The sequence below is a fragment of the Mobula hypostoma genome, chromosome 7 (genome assembly GCF_963921235.1).
Source record: "Mobula hypostoma chromosome 7, sMobHyp1.1, whole genome shotgun sequence".
NCBI lineage: Eukaryota > Metazoa > Chordata > Chondrichthyes > Myliobatiformes > Myliobatidae > Mobula > Mobula hypostoma.
Genome location: NC_086103.1, coordinates 152,501,728 through 152,510,989, shown reverse-complemented (window position 1 = coordinate 152,510,989; position 9,262 = coordinate 152,501,728). Strand labels below are relative to the sequence as shown.

General features: G+C 39.9%; 1 long non-coding RNA gene across 1 annotated transcript in view; it reads left to right on the top strand.

The window, feature by feature from the left end:
• The first annotated feature begins 2,543 nt into the window (after window positions 1–2,543).
• Window positions 2,544–9,262, top strand: part of LOC134349048 (uncharacterized) — a 48,447-nt gene continuing 41,728 nt past the window's right edge. The window contains exon 1 of the long non-coding RNA XR_010018572.1: window positions 2,544–2,679. This is a non-coding gene — a long non-coding RNA (uncharacterized LOC134349048). The remainder of the gene's footprint in view (window positions 2,680–9,262) is intronic.

Below are 9,262 nucleotides of genomic sequence, written 5' to 3'. Positions count from 1 at the left end.
AGCTCCCATGAGCACTTGCCCCAGTTCACTGGTTTCTTCAAAATTACCCATCGCACCAATCCAGCCAGTTGCTATCTCCAGCTGCCGCAGTCCCTCAGGATCACACCCACCTTCTACAGGTCCTGCTTCAAGCTCGTTGTCCATGGACCACTCAACCTGCACCTCTGGAACTAAGGGTGGAGGAGGGTGGCCCAGCATACACAATTCACCAGTTGATGGGTTCATGTCGTTGTGGATAGGGTGTGTTGTACTTGATCAACTGGAAGGGTACAGCCCAGGGCAGTGATTTTGGGTGCCATCCAATTACATCTTGGATCCTTCGCTCATTAAGGAGTTCCACTGGACCCACCTGGATCACTGGGGGCAGAGGTGTCCCACAAGGCTTGCACATGTAGGCTTCTCCCAGACTGCACCCAGCTAACAGGAGTCACCTTCTCACTTTCAACTCATCACCTGCAACCTACTTAAACCAGCTCTCATCGACAGTGCTTGTTCACTTACACAAACCAGCCAGACTTAACCAGTTTCTCCTAGCCTTCAGCTACCTTGTTGCCTGTGGTGTTTAGTATCTGTTTTCTTTTGACTTTGTGGCCCCTTGTGGCTTGTTATGTTCGCAGTCTATAATTAAAGTTATTGTTCATCGCTGAATTGTCTCCTCTGCTCTGCTTTTGGGTCAAGCTTCCTCTACATTTGCTGACAATCTGTTCCCACAGTTACATTATCCTTTGGTAGGTGCCAGGATTATAAACCTCTCCACAGGGCTGGAAAGGAATTTGGAACAGAAGGGGAAGGACCTAATTGATGCGATCCAATGTAAATTAATGACACAAGCCAAGAAGTTGTTTCTGCTGAAAGAGCATAAACAGTTAAGCTCCAAACTAAAAAGCCAAACCATAAAGTTAATAATGTCTTGAATATTAACTGAGCCATGTGCATATTATCATAAGGTAAATAAAAACAGAGTGTCATTTCATGACTCGAAGATTGATGTGGCAGAAATGGATTTCAGTTCATGTGCTAATGGGAACAAAACTGGGGAAAGATTAGCTGTTTCTTTGGAATGAGCTTCATTAACTAGTAAGAGCAGGGTCTTGGCAAGGTGTAACATAAAAAGTTAAAGGGAAAGGACAAGGTCAAGGCAGGTTGCCAAAAATATGCACTGATAAGTAGAATGTGTGAGGAAGTAACAGAGAATAATGATGATAGTTGAAGTAGATAAAAATAGCAAAAAGACTTTATCTGAATGGTCAGAGCACATAAAATGGGCAACTGAATTAAGACACAAATACAACTAAACAGGCTTGATCTACAGTCCATTATGGGCAACTGATTATTAACTGACTGAGGTTGGGGACTTAAGTATTCCAGGATATTTCTCTTTTGAAAAGAGGTCAAATGAAAAAGGAGGAGGAGAGTTTGTGAGGAATTCCAATAATGTAATAAAATAAGACGATCTTTGTTTGGAAAATCTTTGGAAAATCAGGAATTAGAATCCGTTTGCAGGGAGCTAAGAAATTCCAAATAGAAGCATTGTTGGCAGTTGTCTAAAAACTCCAGACAGTAGCAGTATTATAGGACTTGGTATAAACCCTATTTTACCAAAGGTAACAAAGGTAATAATCATCGGAGGGCTACATAAGTAGAGTGGGAAATGAAATTGTAATAATAATGTGAAGAATTAATTAATGAAGCGTATAAGAGCAGTTTTCTTTTTGAATGATTAAGTTGAAGAAATGGTTAAGGAGCTCGACCAGCTTGACTTGCTGAGTGTTTTCAGCATTCTTTGTTCATGCTGGACTGTTTTAGATCTATTATTATGAAACAAGAAGGGATTAATTAATGATCTTCCTTGAAGGTCACTTAACTACAAGAATGGTCGTGGCATAATAGAATTGTGTAATAAGTACTGAAAGTAATTTAGTTCAATCTGAAACCAGTGTCTTGAATCTAAACAAAGCAATAAAGAGAGGTGTAAAGCATGAGATGGCTATGGTAGATTGGAAAAAGACATTAAAAAGTGCGACAATAAATGAGTGGTACCTAACTTAAAAATCATTTAGTTAATGCCCTTTAAGCCTTAACTCCACTATGAAAAGTGATTCAATTGTACAGTATTTAATAAGAGAAACTTAAAGATAGTACTGGAGCCAAAGAAAAAATATCAGCTTTACAAAAAACTGTTCTGAAAATCAGATTGGGATTTTTCAGAATTCAGTGAATTAGTCTGGGACGTTAAAAAGGAAAATGACAAAGATGTTGTAATTTTGAGGTTCTGTGAGCAGAATGGATAAAGAGGAACATGTAGATGGTGATATATTTGAACTTGCAGAAGGGCTCTGATAAAATACTGCATGAGTTTATGAAACAGGTTTAGGGGTAATACATCAGCATAGACCAGAGTTTCGTTAACGCTTGGAGAACAATAGGAAAAAATAGATCATTGTGAGTTGTGAAGTTGTGACGAGGATCAGTCATGTGGAAAGTAAGTGTTGTACATTCCTGTTTGCTGAGTTTGATTTAAAGATGGGTGCAGAGGCTTCAGTAGGATATACACTAGTTCAATGAATTGGAAGAATGTGGTAGACAGAACATGATGTGGAAAAAATGTCATCCATATTAATAGAAAACAGAATGTAATGGGAGAATAACATGCAGAGAATTGAAATGAAACGCCAATCTGTGAGTAATGCTGATTTCATGTCATTGTTAGCATTTTAGTATTGATTGCTGCAGTAAACACCTTCCCCTAATCTCACAGAATTTAACACCCACCAGCACTGTTTATAGTAATCAACCACACTATACAGGTTAGGCGCTGGTTGACTTCTGTTGTTGCCATGGTACCACAAAGTTTGTTTTTAAGTTTATTATAGTTGCTTCAATTGCAAAGATCTACAGGGAATAATGTGACTAAACTAGAGGTTTCTTTTCTGACTTCTTCTCAAACCCATTTTTGTTTCAAGATATGGACATAATGATGGGTAAAAAATATCAAACTGCTTCAGGAACTCAGCAGGGGTCAGGCACAAACTGCAGAGAGAATTGAAAAGTTTACGTTTCCTGGTCACTAACTGTAGCCTTCAAACACTGGAGGGAAGTTGCTTGAACTGAACTGCTTAAACCTGAAACACCTCCCATCAGACAGTGAGGTTCACAAGTCTGCAAAGAGTTGCCTATTTACCCCCTCACTGATACCCATAAGCTCTAACCACTCCACAAAGCTTTCTCCCAAGTTAGTGCAAGTGTCTACCTCTATGGCATTCAATGCAAGCTTTCTGAGTGCCCAGGTATGTTGGTGGTGTGAATCCATAATTACAAATGAAGATTTCATCCATGAGCTGGATAATGAGGTAGATCGAAACTCGGATCTTAATGAGTTAATTTGATCATGAAGGGAATGAGTATAATATTGAGGAGAAATGTTAGCAATTCTTCTGGGTTAATGGTGAAGTAGATGAGCTTGGTGAGCAATAAGGAACTGGTGTAGAGGGCAGAGTTGGTGGAGAGTTTTTGATTTCTAGATCATTGGGATCTCTTCTTTTGTATGAACTGTCAAAAAAAAGGATGGGTTACACCTGCACCAGAGTGGGGCCAATATCCTTGCAGGCAGGTTTGCTAGAGCAGTTGGGGAGGGTTAAAAAGGGTGATGAAAACAGGACTGAAGGTATTATATTTGAATGCACACAGTATACAGAATAAGGTAGATGATCTTGTCGCACAGTTAGAGATTGGCAGGTATGATGTTATGGGCATCGCGGAGTTGTGACTGAAAGAAGATCATAGCTGGGAGCTTGCCATAAAAGAATATACATTATATTGAAAGGACAAGTGGGTAGGCAGAGGTGATGATGGCTCTTTTGGTAAAAAATGAAATCAAATCCTTAGAATGGGGTAACATAGGATTGGAAGATGTAGAATTCTTGGGGATGCAGTTAAGAAACTGCAAGTGTAAGAAGACCCTGATGGGAGTTATACATATACAGGCCCCTAAACAGTAACCAGGGTGCGGAGTACAAATTACAATCGGAGATAGAAAAGATATGTAAAGAGGGCAATTGCAAGGGGAATTTCAATATGCAGGTAGATAGGGAAAAAAAACAGTCTGGTGCTGGATCCCAAGAGATGGAATTTGTAGATGGCCTTTTAGAGCAGCTTCTGGTTGAGCCTACTAGGAAAAAGGCAATTTGGGATTGGGTGTTATGCAATGAAACAGATTTTATTAGGGAGCTTAATATAAAGGAACCCTTAGGAGGTAGTGATCATAACATGATAGAATCCACCCTGCAACTTGAGAGAGAGAAGTTAAAGTCAAATGTATCAGTATTGTATTAAAGGGAATTACAGAGGCATGAGAGAGGAGCTGGGCAAAGTTGGATGAAAGGAGAGAGCAGCACAGATGACGGCAAAACAGCAGTGGCAGGAGGTTTTGAAGCAACTTGGAAGGTGCAAGATAGATTCTTTCCAAAGAAGAAGTATTCTCAAGGGAGGATGAGGAAACCATGACTGACAAGAGAAGTCAAAAACAGCATTAAATAAAAAGAGGGAGCATATAATATAGCAAAAATTAGTGGGAAGTTAGTGGATTGGGAAGCCTCTAAAAACTAACAGAAGGCAACTAAAAAACCATAAGGATAGGAAAGATGAAATATGAAGGTAAGCTAGCCAATAATATAAAAGAGGATACAGAAATTGTTTCAGATATGAGTAAAAGAGAGGTGAGAGTGGATATCAGACCGCAGGCAAATGACACTGGAGAGGTAGTAACAGGGGAAAAAGAAATGGGCAATTTTCTTAATTTTGCTTCAGTCTTTATTATGGAAGACAGTAGCCGTATGCCAGAAATTTGAAAGTGCGGGGGCCAAAAGTGAGTGTAGTTGCTGTTATGAAGGAGACGGTGCTGGGGGTGCTGGGGAAGCTGAACAATCTGAAGGTAGTTAAGTCACCTCGTTCAGATGGACTACACTCTAGGGTTCTGAAACAGAGAGCTGAAGAGATTGTGTAGGCATTAGTAATGATCTTTCAAGAATTACTGGATTCTGGAATCGTTCCAGAGGACTGAAAGAAGGCAAATGCTATGTTAACATTCATTTGAGAGGTGGAGATACATCTCTACCAGAGGAGTTGTAAGGTGCTCCTTCCCTTCGCTAGCCTGCAATTCATGCTTGGGCAAGATGTAGTACCTGCTTAACCCCACAATCAGGGTCACATGAAGCCCATGGAAGCAGGTGGTGGATAGTTGTGTGACATATCACAAGTCCTGGTTATGCGACCACTGACACCATTCTTCAGATGACCTCTGAAGAATATTGATAATGGCTGGGGTCACCCATTTTGTAAAGACACTGCCCAGAAAAAGGCAATGGCAAGCCACTTCTGTAGAAAAATATGCCAAGGACAGTCATGGTCGAAGAACGTGATCACAAGTCATGCGACATGGCACATAATGAAAGCAAGGATGTAATGCTGAGACTTTATATGGTATTCATGAGACTGCACTTGGAGTATTGCATGCAGTTTGGGGCTCTTTATTTAAGAAAAGGTGACCTGGCACTGGACTGGATCCAGAGGAGGCTTACAAGAATGAGTTGGGAATGAAAGAATAGCATTTGATGGCCCTCGGCCTGTGCTCACTGGTATTTAGAAGACTGAGAGGAGTCTTATTGAAATCTAATGAATATTGAAAGACTGACACAGTAGATGTGAAGTAGATATTTCCTATAGAGTGAGAGTCCAGGATTAGAGGGCACAAACTTAGAATAAAAAGTTGTCCCTGTAGGACAGAGATGAGAAGGAATTTGTTTAGTCAATGGTTAGTGAATTGTAGAATTCATTGCCACAGATGGCTGTGAATGCCAAGTTATTCATTTAAAGCAGAGTTTAACAGGTTCTTTATGGAAAGGGTGTCAAAAGGTTATGGAGAGAAGTCACGAGAATGGGGTTCAGAGGGAAAATAAATCAGCTAGATCAAATAGTGGAACAGACTAGATAGGCCGAATGCCCTAATTCAGCTCCTATGTCTTTATGGTCTTATCATGGCTGATATTCAAGCTTGTTCTATAAATATGATGTCAAAATGGAAGATGCACATGAACAGTTCAAAATTCAAAGTAAACTTATTATCAAAGTACATATACAAGTTCAAGAAAAAGTTTGTGCACCCTTTGTAATTACCTGGTTTTCTGCATAAATTCCTCATAAAATGTGGTTTGATCTCCATCTAAGTCACAATAATAGAAAACACAATCTACCTAAACTAATAACACAAACAATTGTAATTTTCACATCTTTGTTGAGCACATTGTTTAATCATTCACAGTCCAGGCTGGAAAAAGTATGTGAACCCTTATATTTAATAACTGGAAGAACGTCCTTTAGCAGTGTGACGGGGCCCTGAATTACCCCTATGAACTGTGCTTTTTGTAAAGAGAGAGAGAGAGAGGTGCCCAACACAAACACCTTGTTAAAAAGAGAGAGAGGCGAAGACTGCTTACAGCATATTTATACTTTCTATAAGGACGCTGCCTGCTTGGAAATTCTTACAGAAAGAGAAGGGAGGAGTTGTTTGAGAGACAGTTGGTACTCAGCAAGGGGAGATAAATAGAAGGTCAGATGATAGACCTGGAGACATATGGTTTTGGATACTGAATGAGCTTTGTAGTGCCCCACAGAAAAGGTGGGTTTTGGAGGATCGATCAGTGGCTCTCGCAGTGTGAAAAGGGGTGTGACTGGTGGGAGTTATTTGTGTGGCCAACCCTCACCTGGGTTGATAATTCCACCACAGAAGAATGGTCCCCTTTGTTGTGGTTACAGTCGGTGACTTCTAAAGGATTTCGGAGGACAATGGGAAGATCGATGGCGTCAGCTCACCTGAAGACTCAGATTTCTCCCCACCTCTCTCTCTCTCTCCATCACTACTCAACTCAATACCACAAACTGAACTGAACTTTACTCATCATCTTAAGACTATCTATTTACCTTTAGACTTGAAGAAGCTTGGTTTTCATATATTTCCACACTTACTTATATATAATCATTGCTAACCTGTTTTTTATATATCTGCATTTATATTACTGTATTACATAGTTACTAATAAATTCTAACATAGTTACTAATAAATTCTATTAGTTAATAGCAATACCGGACTCCAAAGTGTTTTCTATTTCTGCTGGTTCTTTAACCCGTCATGGGGTACGTGACAGCAGCAATAACCTCCACCAGACATTCCTTGTAGCTGCTCATCAGACTTGCACAATGGCGAGGCAGAATTTTAGACCATTCCTTCCTACAAAACTTTTTCAGTTCATCAATATTTCTGTGATACTTTGAATGAACAGCCCTCTTCAGGTCATGCCACAGCATCTCAATTGAGTTAAAGTCCAGACTCTGACCTGACCATTCCAAATCAGGAATTTTCTTCTTTTTAAACCTTTCTGTTGTTGATTTACTTTCGTCTTTTGGATCATTGTCTTGCTGCATCATTCAACTTCTATTAAGCTTCAGGTGATGGACCACTACCCTGACATTCTCCTGTAAAATGTCTTAATACAATTTTGAATTCATTGTTCCCTCAATGATTGCAAGCTGTCCAGACCCAGTGGCAGCAAAGCAGCTCCAAACATGATGCTTCTTCCACCACGCTTCACAGTTGGGATGAAGTTTTGCTGTTGGTGTGCAGTGTCATTTTTCCTCCAAACATAGCAGTATGCATTTCTGCCAAAAAGTTCAACTTTTATCTCACCTGTCCACAGAACATTGTCCCAGAAGCATTGTGGAGCATCCAGGTGGTCTTTTGTAAACTTGAGATGTGTAGCAATGTTTTATTTTGGAGAGTAGTGGTTTCCTCCATGGTGTCCTTCCATGAACATCATTCTTGTTCAGTGTTTTTCTTATAGTGAACACATGAACAGAGACTTTAGCAAGTTCTAGAGAGCTCTGCATGTCTTTTACTGTTACCCTTGGGTTCTTCTTCACTTTCCTCAGCATTGCATGTTGTGCTCTTGGTCTGATCTTTGCAGAACACCCTCTCCCAGCAACAGTATTGAAATTCCTCCATTTGTAGACAATTTCTTGTGGAATGGTGAACACTCAGGTCTTTAGAAATGATATTGTAGCCTTTTCCAGCTTCATGCATCTCTACAATTCGTTTTCTAAGATCGTCTGAAAGTTGTTTTGATCAAGGCATGGTGCACATAAACATATCATTCTTAAGAAGAGCAAACTCTTCTTAAAAAGACTCTGTCTTTTTTATAGGACAGGGCACCTCTATAACACACACCTCCAATCTCATCTCATTGATTGGAACACCTGACTCCAAATAGCTTTTATAGAGGGCATTACCCCAGAGCTTCACATCCTTTTTTGAATCTAGACTGATTGTTTAAATGGTGTACTCAGCATTGATGAGAAGAAGTACAATTGTTTCTGTGTTATTAGTTTAGGCAGATTGTGTTTGCCTATTATTGTGATGTAGGTGAAGATCAGACTGCATCTCATGAGTAATTAGTGCAGAAAATCAGGTAATTCTAAAGGCTCTACAAACTTTTTCTTGCAACTAGTATGTGACCACATGTACTGTATGTACAACCATGAGATCCATTTTCATGTGGACATAATCAATCTATAGAATAATTACTATAACTGAATCATTGAAAGACCATCCAACTAGGGCATTCAACCAGAGTGCAGAAGACAACAAACTGTGCAAATACAGAAGAAGAAATGATAATAATAATAAATAAATAGATGAATAAGCAATAAGCATTGAGAATATGAGATGAAGAGTCCTTGAAGATACGCCATTTGGTTGTGGGAACACTTCAATGAAGGAGCAAGTGAAGCTGAGTGAAGTTATCCACTTTGGTTCAAGAGCCTTTTGTTTGAGGGGTGTTAACTCATTCTGAACCTGGTGGTATGAGTCCTGAGATTCCCATACCTTCTTCCTGATGGCAGCACTAAGAAGAGAGCATTTTCTGTGTGTTGAGGGTCCCTGATGATGGATGCTACTTTCTTACCATAGTATTTCATGTAGATGTTCTTAACGGTTGGAAGGTCTTTACCTGTGATGAAATGGGTCATACCAGGTTGTGACGCAGCCAGTCAATATACTCTCCGCTGCACATTTGTACAAGTTGTCAAAGTTTTAGATGTCATGTCGAGTCTTTGCAAACTCCTAAGAAAGTAAAGGCGCTGCTGGGCTTTCTTCATAATTGCACTTGTGTGCCAGGCCCAGGGCAGCTCCTCAGAAATGACAGCAGCTAGGAAT